We start from the raw sequence: 14,715 nt of genomic DNA on the forward strand, positions 1-14,715 counted from the left end.
AACAATTATACACAAAACATTTCATTTTTTCTGCCTAATCCTGTGTATACAATACAAAAGATTTTTATGTAAGATATACATCACATTGTATAAAATAGTGAAAAACAACCATACCAACCTAATTTTTCTTAATTATGGATTAATTAGTGAATGCAAAATAATGCTAGCATATATTCGATGAAGATAACATACAAGTAAAGAAATGAAATAATACATTTTATGAAATTTAATGTATTATACGAAATCACTTATTCTCTGCAGGTACAATTAATACAATTGGTATTATGAAACTTGCAATAAATTGCCTCTTGAAACAGTTCTTTTATTAGTGTTTCGAAAAAGAAATGTAAAAAAAGGGGTTGTTTTATTTCAAGATACAACTTTCTAAACTAGCCTATGATCTTCCTCAGAATTCAGACTATCTTGGTACCAAATATCATTGGAATCGGTTCAACATTAGAGTCATGAATAAATTAACAAGTGGGTTACTTTTGCAATTAATAGCACTGGTATTGAATAAGCATTGCATTGATTATGTGAAACATACAGCATAGAATATATCACCCAAAAAAGCATTAAAGTTCAAAAAGCAAAATGTAAATAGCTTTTTCAAAGAGTAAATATTTTCCCTTAATTTGAATAAATAACTTGTAATACACACTTTGTAAATTACCCTGTTGTCTTCATCAAGGTCGAATCTATCTCACGCCAAATTTCACGGATGTCGGTTTAGCAATTCAGTCATGAATAAATAATGAACAGAGTAACTTTCTCATTTGTAATAGTAGTGTGTGAGTAATGATTGACATGGATTTAACATGTTGAAAGCTGTATGAGCATCATATTATAGCTGTTATCCATGGATGCACTATCATATCAGTAAAATGAAATTAAATTAAATGTGTATGACTTTATTGCCTGGGAATGTTCAGGAGATTGGTGCAAGTCTTTTTATTTGACTGCAGTGACTTGCATGTCGATGAAGATAAAATGATGATGAGGACAACACACACATCCACACACCAACAGAAATAAATAACAAAAAAATGGGTTCAGCAGTTTAGTTGTATACACATAACAAATAGAGTTACTTCCATATTTATAATATTAGCAAGGCAGCATGGATATCACATACTATATTATATAGATTTCTGTTGCTAACATTCAAGACAGCACTATACAACTTAGTTACGTGCGATACTACTGCAGTATAAATTAGTTACACATAAATATAGACCATTAACTGCTTACACAAACTACATTGTGCAAACATAGACATGACGATTTATGATCAGCCACCTACTCAAAGCCTGATATGATCAGTCAGTTGTAACTGCAATATACGAGTTGTGAAAAACTTGTGTTGAATGCATAAACATACATAGGAACCCAAATCCATATGTATAGGTCAACGAATAATTTGTGGAGAAGAGCAATCGAAAACTGGATAACACAGAATACAAAAGTGAAGTTTGACAAAGATGGTAACACTCAGGCACATATACTACACAATGATGCAAAGTAATCTAACTACAAAGTTTTAAAACCTATATCCTGTAAAAAATTAATCTGTAGGGAAAGCCAGACATAATCTGTAGTGTAATAACCTTTTATCAATCAACATAAAATTTAAAAAAATTGATAAAGGCAGTTACATACTGTTAATAACATAAATGAAAAACAGTAATTCCATTCTCAATGTGAAAAAAACTGATTTATCCATGTAGATACACATCTCCAATAGCATCCGCAATCCAAGAAAAGTTTTGAAGATTGAGAGTTTTTGTCGGCTGCAATGTCATCGTTGGCTGCTTACATAGAGTTCTTATGCCATGTTTGCAGTGGGAGGGGAGACGGGTTGGCAGGTGCACAGACAGGTGAAGAGAGCCGAGGCAGTAGTGTAATAAGGCTGTAACGTGCCAGGCACGCCGTGTGCAGCAGATAGTACAAAAATGGCGTGCTTGTGGGCCGCATATTAGGCCACTGCTACAGCCAGCAGGCTCTGCACTGCCACTTGTGAGCAGGCTGTATCGTGGTTAACTCAAGTGGCTGCCTTCAGTATGCGTATACTTGTCAAAGCAGCCAGATCTCCTTCGCATCCTGAAACAAATTTCATAATGACTTTCGACAGCTTGTAGAACTTGGAGGTATTCCCAGTTCTGTAGGGACATACAATATGTCTTCAGATTTATAGCCAGATGGCATCGGTACTTGCTTGTTTGTTATGGGGCTTTTCTTTGATGTTTGTAAATTTTTACTGGCGAGATTTTCACGCAAAACTTACTGCATAAAAGTAGGAGAGTCACTATATTTTCTTTATGCCGCAACATCTATGTAACTGAACCTAAAATCAGCAGCGCATAAAGCAAGTAAAGCGACGGAGAAACTATTTTTATAATTGTAGTAAAGTACGTTTGTTGTGAGGAGAAAGGTATAACATATATTCCACGTCCATCTCGCTCGGCCCACTGGTCACAACTAACCATCAGCTGACTGATTAAATTGGCTGCTTAACATTGTGGCTGCCTAGTGCATTACAGCCCAAACTGCAGAGACCATCCACTTATAAGTAATTTTATGTTTCATTTGTCACACTGTAAATCAAGTAAAACTGTGCTCAACTTGAAGGATGCTTTCAGCATTGTAGTTCGTTAGTAGTCATGGTGGTGTGCCCTTGATTTCCTCTCACCTCTGAACAGACTTATACAGACAGGCGGATTTACATTTCAGTATGGACTCTGAAATATATTGTAACGTTACTTGGCATTATTGCCATCGTTACAGGTGAATGAAGCGATAAGAACAGAGAAAATCGTAGAAAGAACCAGAAATCGAACCCTAAGACTAAGTTTTGCAGTCTGGGACTTAACCACTGAGCCACAAAGGCTTATTTCTGGACAAACCTTCAACAAGGTGTTTATAAAACAGAAAATACAGCAAGGCAAGGGATCAAATATTGATTCTGTACATGAAGAAAACAAATAAAATTTACAGATAATTTATTGGCGAATAAATTTCTTTGAATGACTTACTTATTCGAATAATTAGCCAGACAGGAATATATTCGAGTAATACCCATCTCTTTTTACCGCTACACCTTTCTCTTCCTTCCTCTTTCTGCTCATATCATCAAATGTAACTAGTACTACTAGTTCACTGCCCGATTTACTCACGAAATCCTACAGTGTAGCTAGATTGAAGTTTTTTCGTCAATTATAAACAATGTTGACAGTTATAGTCTGTTGTCACAGACTCATCGTAAATCTTTTTGATTTGTTTTTTCCAAATAGTCTAATTGTCAGTGCCATTTTAGAAGCTGACTGAAGGGCAGCATTAATTCATCAGCTATTATTTCACAGAAATACACAGTTCCATGACTAAACCAATGACCTGACCTTCAATAACATTCAATATTCGGTTATAACTTTAATTTTCGTTATGCTGCGGTGAATCTCAGGTATATAGCGCACACCTTCTCCACTGAAAACATGGAAAATCAACATCTAAAAAGAAATTCTAATTCTAAATGCATCTGAATGCTTGCCGGTACCATCTCTGCCACTAGGTTCTGTCGTCGCTGTATAGGCAGAATCTCTGTTTCCTTACCTATATGGTAAAGACACGTGGCTGTTTCCCATCATTATGTGAGTGAGTTTTACATGATACTGAGTGAGTAAACTGCCAGCCATGTGCTTCCGTGAGTGTGTGCCTACTGAGTGATGTAGATGAGCACTGTTCAAGCAGATTTGCGATGTGGCTGAAGTTGTCTATTGGCAGCCAGTAGGCCTACCACAACGAATTTTACTTACCAGGCAGACCAGCAAAAAGTGCAAATAACAGAATCAACAAATACAAGTACAAAATTTTATGCAATCGATTTCATCAAAAGTTTTAAAAGAAACTTAGCCAAATGTATTTAGGCATGAGAAAAAAGTACAAGATAGATGCACTGTATTAATAAGTAAATCAAAACAGCATTAAATATTTACATAATAAACAAATTACAAGATAAATGTACTATGTAGTTAGGTGAATGATAAAGACAACAAGTAATTAAACAATTAAATGACAACAAGTATAATACAGTAACAAAATAGTTACTGAGCACTATCAGTTACTGAGCACTATCTGAGCACTATCTGCTCAGAAGTAAACAGACACCCCTTTGTTATGTCGGATTGACCACTGGAAGTCACAAGAAGTAGTCCAGCCAATGTACAAGAAGGGAGGGAGTATTGTGTTGACAATAGAGGAGCTGTAATAGTAGAATGGGTCAGTCAGGAAAGTTCAGCGACTTTGAACATAGACTAGTCATCGGATGCCAACTAAGGGAAAAATCCATCAGGCACATTTCAGTCCTTCCAAAGTGGACTGGTGTTGACGTGGCTGTGAAGCGGAAACGTGAAGGGAAATCCACATGTAAACCAAGACTACGCAGATCTAATGTACTGACTGACAGGGACAGTTGAGGACTGCAGAAGGGCATTGCTAAAAATCGCGTAAAAGCAGCAGAAGGAATTACCCATGAATCGCAAAGTGCCACTAGCAGTCCAGCCAGAAGAATGACTGTGCACGGGGAGTTAAAAAGAATGGAATACAATGGTCGAGGAAACGCTTGATAGTAGCATTCCTGACACCCACGAAATTAACAACACACAGCAAATCGGTGAGGCTGTGGAGGCTCTCACAACTGCCGTCCAAGACGCAATGACTGACGCCATTCCATTTTCAACACCAAGACAACACTCGACGGCCCTGCCCCAGGAAATCCTGGGCCTTATCTCAATGAGGAACCGCCTCAGGAGATACTGGCAGCGTACCAGGCGCCCGTTCTATAAACTGCACGTCAACAGACTCCAGGGCATAACACGGTATAAAATACAAACATTCAGAAACGAGCAATGGGGACAGAAACTCGCTGGGCTGGATACCACACGTCCTGGCGTGTGGCAGCTGGCCAGACACTCCACCAGGGAGAAACATTATATTCCCACGTTACAAGGACCAGACGGCCCAGCCTACTCCGCGACGGAGAAGGCAGAGCTTATGGCAAGGCAGAGCTTATGGCCACAACACTTGCAGCGTCTTTCATAACGAATCTGGTTCCTCCAGACCCAGCATTCACACTTGAAACGGACCAGGAGGTTACACAACTTGTAGCCCAGCCCTCACGCAACGAAATAAGACGTACTAGCACAAATGAAATCACATGGGCTATCAAGCACACCAACGCTAGAAAAGCCCCTGGGCCTGATGGCATTCAAAACCGTGTCCTCCAGGAGTTCTCGGATAAAGCCGTAGAATACTTCACAAACTTAACGAATGCCATCTTGACACACCAACACTTCCCTGATTTTTGGAAGGCGGCCAAGGTCCTGATGTTTAAGAAGCCAGGGAAAGACCACTCCCTCCCACAAAATTACCGACCCATCAGTCTGCTGTGTTCGCTCAGCAAGATTGTTGAGAAGGTAATACTAAAACGTATCACTAGGCATTGCATCGCCAACGACAACCTAAGACCGGAGCAATTCGGCTTTAGGAATCACCACTCGACAACACAACAACTCTTCCACGTAGTCGAACATATAACACACGGCTACAACATGAACAAAGCCACGGGAGCCGTGTTCCTGGACATCGAAAAGGCTTTCGATCGTGTCTGGCACAACAGACTCATACGCAAACTAAGCGAAGCTGGTTTCCCGGACGGACTCGTACGTCTCATACACTCATATCTCACGAACAGATGTTTCAACACTAACGTGCAGGATAAACAATCAATACAACATGGTATCCAAGCTGGAGTACCCCGAGGAAGCATCCTAGGGCCCATCTTGTTTAACCTGTACATTAATGACTTCCCAGCGACACAAAACACGACGTTAGCCGTCTACGCGGATGACACAGCCATCCTTGCGCAAGACTGGAAACCGTCGAACATCAATTCACGAATACAGACAGCACTCAGAACAGCTGAGCCTTGGTTGGAGCGATGGCGTATTAAAGTAAACGTCGACAAGTGCGAAGCAGTTCTGTTCACACACAGACCGAAACTACTGCGCAAACATCAACACTGTAGACCAATAACACTACACACACGCCCAATACGTTTCCGAGAGAAAGTCAGGTACCTTGGTGTCTGGCTGGACCGGGAACTTACATGGGGGGACCACATCGAATACGTTGCCAACCGAGCGCACGCGAGGCATAAACAGCTCTACCCAATGCTCAACAGGGAAAGCACACTGAATAGGAGGGTGTCGAGGTCCATATACATGACACTGATTAGACCTCTGATGACGTACGCAGCTCCCGTCTGGGGATATGCAGCTCCTACACGACTGCGCCTCCTGCAGATTATACAGAACAAGGTGCTACGAATCATTAGCAACGCTCCACGCTACACACGCACCGTGGATCTTCACCATGAATACCGCCTTGATACCCTCAAGGAAGTTTTCAAAAAACACGCCACACGACTATACAGGCTCGAGACAGTCGAACAATCCTTTCATCCTCACTCTGGGAAACTACGATCACTACCACAGGTGGAAGCACAAGCGGCCAAAGACACTGCTAGCTAGGGCATAGTCATCTATGGTAAACTAACATACGCAAACAGCGACAAACGTCGGTAAGTCCCTGCATATCAGCAACACTGACTGGCAACTACCAGCTGCTATTAGAGCCTACCAACAGGCCACAGCAGGGACACCGACGAGCTCGCCCACAGACGCACAAACAATCTGCCAACATTCCCTCACACTGTGCTTCCGGTATATGACCTATCGGACACAAGATCGATAACAAACCTAACTGTTGCAGGTTGGTGACGCTGAACGAGGACTCTGTACCAGCACCCAGCGCCAGCCGCCGAGCAGCACAAACGCACAACGTCAAGGTATCGACATGCATGATACCCACTACTAACAAAGCCTATCCTTGCACAACCTATCGCAGGCAGCAAGACAACCGCTACTGCTCTTACCACCCGACCTAACTATCGCAGAGGATTTTTTCCCTTGGCTCTTGCCTTGGCACTTATTTTTCTCTGCCCTTCAAACCACTACCTTTCGTCAGATTTCGACCAATCTATCTCCAGATAAGCGCGTATTAATGGTTAATCCTAACCAGACGTACGCAAACATCGCAGTACCCACATCCTGCGACACCTCACTTTAGTGATTACTAACCCTTATGCAGAGATGGCAGTAGACCTTTTGTGTTGGCCATCATCAGCCATATATTTCTTTAGTCAGTGCTAAGCGACCTTCAGCTGGTGTACGGGGCGACACCACTGGACACTATGTGACTGGAAACGAGTGGTTTGGTGTGATAAAATGCGCTACGCCCAGTGGATAATCCGATGGAGGGGTTTGCAGTTGGCAAATGCCTGCAGAACGTTAGCTACCAATATGTGTAGTGCCTAAAGTGAAGTAGACAGCATATGGTGTTACAGTGTAGGGATGTTTTTCGTGGTTAGTGTCTGGTTCCCTTATTGCATTTAAGAATTAACACATTACAGCACTGTGTGCTGCTTATAAGTACAGGAACATTTCAGAGACGATGGCAGCATCAGCATTACAGTGCAACCTGTCATAAAGCAGTATCTATGAGGCAATGGTTTGTCGATAGTAACATAACCGAAATGGAATGCCTGCCCACAGTCCTATCCTCAACCCAACGGAAATTTTTTGGGATGAATTATAATGTCGACTTCACTTGAGATCCCAGAGTCCGAGATAACAACCTTCTATGATTTCGGCTCTTTAGGAAGAATGGGTTGCCATTCCTCCACAGACATTTAGACAGGGTCATCTAGGCATTCAAGCCATCATGAAGGTGAATGGTGGACACACCCCATATTAATGGTCAATGGTAGGTGTCCACTCACTTTTTATTGGGTAGTGTATATGGTCATAACTTAATGTATGTTGTTTATTTATAGTTCATTCACATAAAAAATAAGTCATTTGTTTCATAATTAAGAACGTCTTGGGCAGGATAAAATCCTTTACTTTTCATCTATTTGACAACACCAGTTTTAAATTTATTGACTGGCACTACATAAGCAGTTTCAGATGATTTGTTGAAACTGAAAAGACTAATATATTTTTAGCTGTTATTGGTTTCTGCCAGCATAGCATATGGCATGTTAATTCTGTGCCACTTGTTTTTCATGATCATGTATTGTCCTTCATAGGTCATACTTACACTTTCTTTAACAAAGACAAGTGAGTTATAGATATTCAGGCTGTTGTTGTTGTGGTCTTCAGTTCTGAGACTGGTTTGATGCAGCTCTCCATGATACTCTATCCTGTGCAAGCTTCTTCATCTCCCAGTACATACTGCAACCTACATCCTTCTGAATCCGCTTAGTGTATTCATATCTTGGTCTCCCTTTACGATTTTTATCCTCCACGCTGCTCTCCAATGCTAAATTTGTGATCCCTTGATGCTTCAGAACATGTCCTACCAACCGGTTCCTTCTTCTTGTCAAGTTGTGCCACAAACTCCTCTTCTCCCCAATTCTATTCAATACCTCCTCATTAGTCATGTGATCTACCCATCTAACTTTCAGCATTCTTCTGTAGCACCACATTTCCAAAGCTTCTATGCTCTTCTTGTCCAAACTATTTATCGTCTATGCTTCACTTCCATACATGGCTACACTCCATACAAGTACTTTCAGAAACGACTTCCTGACACTTAAATCTATACTCATTGTTAACAAATTTCTCTTCTTCAGAAACGCTTTCCTTGCCATTGCCAGTCTACATTTTATATCCTCTCTACTTCGACCATCATCAGTTATTTTGCTCCCCAAATAGAAATACTCCTTTACTACTTTAAGTGTCTCATTTCCTAATCTAATTCCCTCAGCATCACCCGTCTTAATTTGACTACATTACATTATCCTTGTTTTGCTTTTGTTGATGTTCATCCTATACCCTCCTTTCAAGACACTGTCCATTCCATTCAACTGCTCTTTCAAGTCCTTTGCTGTCTCTGACAGAATTACAATGTCATCGGTGAACCTCAAGGTTTTTATTTCTTCTCCATGGATTTTAATACCTACTCCGAATTTTTCTTTTGTTTCTTTCACTGCTTGCTCAATATACAGATTTGATAGCATCGGGTACAGGCTTCAACCCTGTCTCACTCCCTTCCCAACCACTGCTTCCCTTTCATGCCCCTCGACTCTTATAACTGCCGTCTGGTTTCTGTACAAATTGTAAACAGATTTTCGCTCCCTCTATTTTACCCCTGCCACCTTTAGAATTTGAAAGAGAGTATTCCAGTCAACACTGTCAAAAGTTTTCTCTAAGTCTACAAATGCTAGAAACGTAGGTTTGTTGTTTCCTTAATCTTTCTTCTAAGATAAGTCGTAAGGTCAGTATTGCCTCACGTGTTCCAACATTTCTACGGAATCCAAAATGATGTTCCCCAAGGTCGGTTTCTACCAGTTTTTCCATTTGTCTGTTATGAATTCGCGTTAGTATTTTGCAGCTGTGACTTATTAAACTGATAGTTCGGTAATTTTCACATCTTTCGTTGGGAATGGAATTATTATATTCTTCTTGAAGTCTGAGGGTATTTCGCCTGTCTCATACATCTTGCTCACCAGATGGGAGAGTTTTGTCAGGTGTATCTCTCCAAAGACCGTCAGTAGTTCTAATGGAAAGTTGTCTGCTCCTGGGGCCTTGTTTCGACTCAGGTCTTTCAGTGCTCTGTCAAACACTTCACGCAGTATCGTATCTCCCATTTCATCTGCATCTAAATCCTGTTACATTTCCATAATATTGTCCTCAAGTACATCGCCCTTGTATAGACCCTCTATATACTCCTTCCACCTTTCTGCTTTCCCTTCTTTGCTTAAAACTGGGTTTCCATCTGAGCTATTGACATTCATACAAGTGGCTCTCTTTTCTCCAAAGCTCTCTTTAATTTTCCTGTAGGCAGTATCTATCTTACCCCTAGTGAGATAAGCCTCTACATCCATACATTTGTCCTCTAGCCATCCCTGCTTAGGCATTTTGCACTTCCTGTCGATCTCATTTTTGAGACATTTGTATTCCTTTTTGCCTGCTTCATTTACTGCATCTTTATATTTTCTCCTTTCATCAATTAAATTCAATATTTCTTCTGTTACCCAAGGATTTCTACTACCCCTCGTCTTTTTACCTACTTGATCCTCTGCTACCTTCACTACTTCATCCCTCAGAGCTACCCATTCTTCTTCTACTGTATTTTTTCCCCCATTCCTCTCAATTGTTCACTTATGCTCTCCTTGAAACTCTGTACAACGTCTGGTTTAGTCAGTTTATCCAGGTCCCATCTCCTTAAATTCCCACCTTTTTGCAGTTTCTTCAGTTTTAATCTACACTTCATAACCAATAGATTGTGGTCAGAGTCCACATCTGCCCCTGGAAATGTCTTACAATTTAAAACCTGGTTCCTAAATCTCTGTCTTACCATTATATAATCTATCATATACCTTCTAGTATCTCCAGGTTGCTTCCATGTATACAGCCTTCTTTTATGGTTCTTGAACCAAGTGTTAGCTATGATTAAGTTATGCTCTGTGCAAAATTCTACCAGGTGGCTGCCTCTTTCATTTCTTACCCCCAATCCATATTCACCTACTATATTTTCTTCTCTCCCTTTTCCTACTCCCGAATTCCAGTCACCCATGTCTATTAAATTTTCGTCTCCCTTCACTACTTGAATAGTTTCTTTTATCTCATCATACATTTCATCAATTTCTTCATCATCTGCATAGCTAGTCGGCATATAAACTTGTACTACTGTAGTAGGCGTGGGCTTCGTGTCTATCTTGGCCACAATAATGCGTTCACTATGCTGTTTGTAGTAGCTTACCCACACTCCTATTTTTTTATTCATTATTAAACCTACTCCTGCGTTACCCCTATTTGGTTTTGGATTTATAACCCTGTATTCAACTGACCAAAAGTCTTTTTCCTCCTGCCACCGAACTTCACTAATTCCCACTATATCAAACTTTAACCTATCCATTTTCCTTTTTAAATTTTCTAACCTACCTGCCTGATTAAGGGATCTGACATTCGACCCTCCGATCCGTAGAACGCCAGTTTTCTTTCTCCTGATAACGACGTCCTCTTGAGGCTAGGCATGGTTATTATATCTGGTTATTTGAAATAATCTTAATGTCATTCGTGTGAGCAAAGTGGCGTAGTGAATCTCTTTTGCCGTTCATACATGTTATAAATCAAAGTCCCCCACTGTACTTTTCTGGCTGTATGTGAGGGCCAACTTTGGGAAGTATGGTAGGGATTTTGAAACAGTTTTCACTAATAGACGGACTGATTCATAAGGAAGGTTTGTGTACATAATTTATCATCGCTACACCAGACAAGTCGTCTCTCCATAGCTACTTAGGGCTACTGATATGTGACCGTTTTATTAGGTCTCCCACACATCATAATCAAACCCCATTAAATTAATGAAGCCAGCTAATCTAATTTCCTTCGCGAAATGAAAGAAAATGTAAAGTTAATATCAGTGATTGTCTCATCTGACTACTAAAATTTTATTCAAATTCCTTCTTCTGCAGGATTACTTGAATGAGCAGTTAAGAGTCCTATTCAGTACATGTTGAGCAAATCCTCACACAGCAGAGATGGAAGAGCCAATGTCGAGTCATTAGTCCTGAAGAGATATGGGCTCTTTCAACGTGCATATGCCACCACCATCGAGGGAGGTGAGATGCAGGACAGGAAGCCATTAGGCCTGGTGTATTGTGTTTGTGTGCAGAGGTCCGCCAGACAGGTGCCCACTGCACTTTTTTGGATGGCAATAATGCTTATGTCCTAAATGATGGGAGGCTGTTGAGTAATAAAACACTGTTTTAACGCAATATGTCCGCCAGTACTGCGCGTGTGTCTCAACTTTTTTCCCAGAAGCTAACACGACAGGCCATGAGGAAGTGAGTCCTCCAGTAATCCTCATGTTTGCCAGCACAGATTTCATTATTTATGGAGGATGAGGACGACATACCATGATGACGTGAGATACCCACAAAAAGCAGGTTGTGTGGGTTTACTAGATGTAAGTATATCAATTTTTTAGATTTTGTGGTTTAGTGCAGCTGCTCTACATGGATTTTTTAACATTAAGGATAACAGCTGAAAATGTTTATTGGGTCATTCATTAGCATCTGAAGTGATTACTATTTTACTCCATTGTATTAATTTCAGTTTACTAATTTTGAATCATTAATTGCTCTTATAATTTATCTATGTTCAGATCTCAGTTAGTTTATTTGTGAAAAGTTTTGGTCATAGTCTTAGATGAAAATTGTGTATTACATTTTCTAGGCATACTGCCTGTCTTGCGGATTTATCATTTATGCAACAGAAGTAACAAGATCTCGATGCATTTACTTAATTGTTAAAATTTCTATTAGATACCTATATTAATATCACCACATATTAGAACTCTGTAATCTTTATGTTTGAGTAGCAAGAGTACCAGTTCTTCCAGTAGGTCCAAATAAGTCTTCGCTGTAATATGACGGTGGTGGCAATGGGGGGGGGGGGGGGGCGAGGGGAGATACGCCAAAGTAAGTATAATTTCGAGTTTTGGTAACATTATGAATACAGCTACTAATTTTGCCTCTGTGCACAGTTCATTTACATCTATAACATTGTAGATTAGGTTCATAATATTTTTATCACAGACAGATACACCAAAATATTTAACTAATGTTCTACAACAGCTAGTTGCCAATTCATAGCAATATGGCACAATCAATTGTAGTTCTTAATCGCTAAGCCAGAGCTCATTTGCTAAAAGCACACTGCAGTCAAGTGTTCCAGTCAGTACTGAAGATCATTAACCTTATAATTAAGAGATAAGAGTTTGTGCTATTCTATTAGTGCTTCTGATCTCCTAAAATTCATGGAAAGAGGATATCTTCTTTAAGGAAGCGAATGTGTTGTAATACCATTTCTCTTCCTTGTTCCTGTTTTGTTCTTTATTACTGTTTGGAGTAGATAGTTCTGAGCCTTTTGATGTTAAAAAGAATCATTATCTGAGAAACGAAACTAGTTAAATATTTTGCTCATATTGGGCACAAGGTGTCTTGTTGTTTTGTAAAGTATACTCTGTGTTACAAGATTCTTTCCAAGACTATTTAAGTGCAGGCTCTAGGTGGTGTGGAATGTGCATTTTACACTAATAATATTACAAAAGTTAGTTTTTAAATAGTCTGCATATATCCTACAGGTATTTGAAAGCTGTTCATTGCCAGCACAGATTTTATTATTTATGGAGGATTAAAACCAAGTAAACTTCCAATACTATCTTCTATATCCATATACAATTTTACATCACTTTCAATAACAATTCTGTTTAAAGTGTTATCTGCTTTAATATGTATATTAGGTTTTTTAAATGAATAAATTTTTCTAAATTTTTCAGACTATATTGACCTACAGGAATTTCTGTTGTTTTACCATGACAATAAAGTTTCTTAATTTTCGATGTAATATATGGTGTTAAAAAAGTTGAATAAAAACCAACTAATGAAACATTACTAAAACTGTCTCGTATTTTAACAGTTAATCTTTTTTTTAGAACTGGTGATTTACCATTTAATTGAAATAATCTACTCATTTACTATTAAAACATTTTATTAAATAAATGAATAAAATAGATTGGGAACTTAAAGGAAGAATTCCAGAAAAGACGTCGAAAAACAAACATGGTAAACTGTTACCAACATCTATAAGATGTGCGATAATTTTACCAAGTGGTTATGGAAAAACAACATTAATGATTGATCATTATATTTAACTCCAGGATGGTTAAAACGGAATAAAATTAAACATTTATATATTTAATCAAAAATGTTTAGATCAGCCAAAATATCAAGAATTTATAAAACAATGTAAAAAAATTTAAGATAAAGTTAATAAACAAATTGTTAGTTTTATTGAAAATTATGAAGAAATTATACCATAAGATGAATGTGAAGAAAATAAAGTTGTTGTATTTGATCACTTTATTCTAGAAAACCAAAATATTGTAAGATAATATTTTACTAGAGGCAAACACAAAGGTATAGATTGTTTTTATTTAGCTCAAACTTATTCAAAAATGCCAAAACAGTTGCTTAGAGATAATTTAATTTTTAAAATATATTTAAACAAGATGATGCAAATTTAAATCATACTTATCATGAGTTTATTAGTGGAGATTTATAGTTTGATAATTTTAAAGTAATGTGTAGTAATTGTTGGAATGAAGAGTTTGGATTTTTCGCAATAGATATGCCTAGAAAACCAAATGAAGGTAAATTTAGAAATAAAATACAACATTTCTTAACAACATAAACATTAAACTTAAACATAAACTTTAACATTAAAATAAAGATAAACGTAAACATAAACATATAAATAAAAATAAATGTTAAATAAAATTAATATTTTTTCGTCCTTAATAAATGTTTGCAAAGTATGATATATAAAAAGGAAGATCAACCTGTTATTGATGCTATCGAAAAAGTAAAAAAGGTATTGAAGGATTAGGTGATAACATTTTAAAAGCAATTGAAGAAAATAGAGAAGTTGAAAAAACAAATGATTCCTTATCGTTATCATATAGAAGATTTTGGAGATTAATCACCAATGAAACCATTAAGAGATTGGTCTGGTGTTATTCCTGGAAAAT

Source organism: Schistocerca serialis, chromosome 4 (genome assembly GCF_023864345.2).
Source record: "Schistocerca serialis cubense isolate TAMUIC-IGC-003099 chromosome 4, iqSchSeri2.2, whole genome shotgun sequence".
NCBI classification, from domain to species: domain Eukaryota; kingdom Metazoa; phylum Arthropoda; class Insecta; order Orthoptera; family Acrididae; genus Schistocerca; species Schistocerca serialis.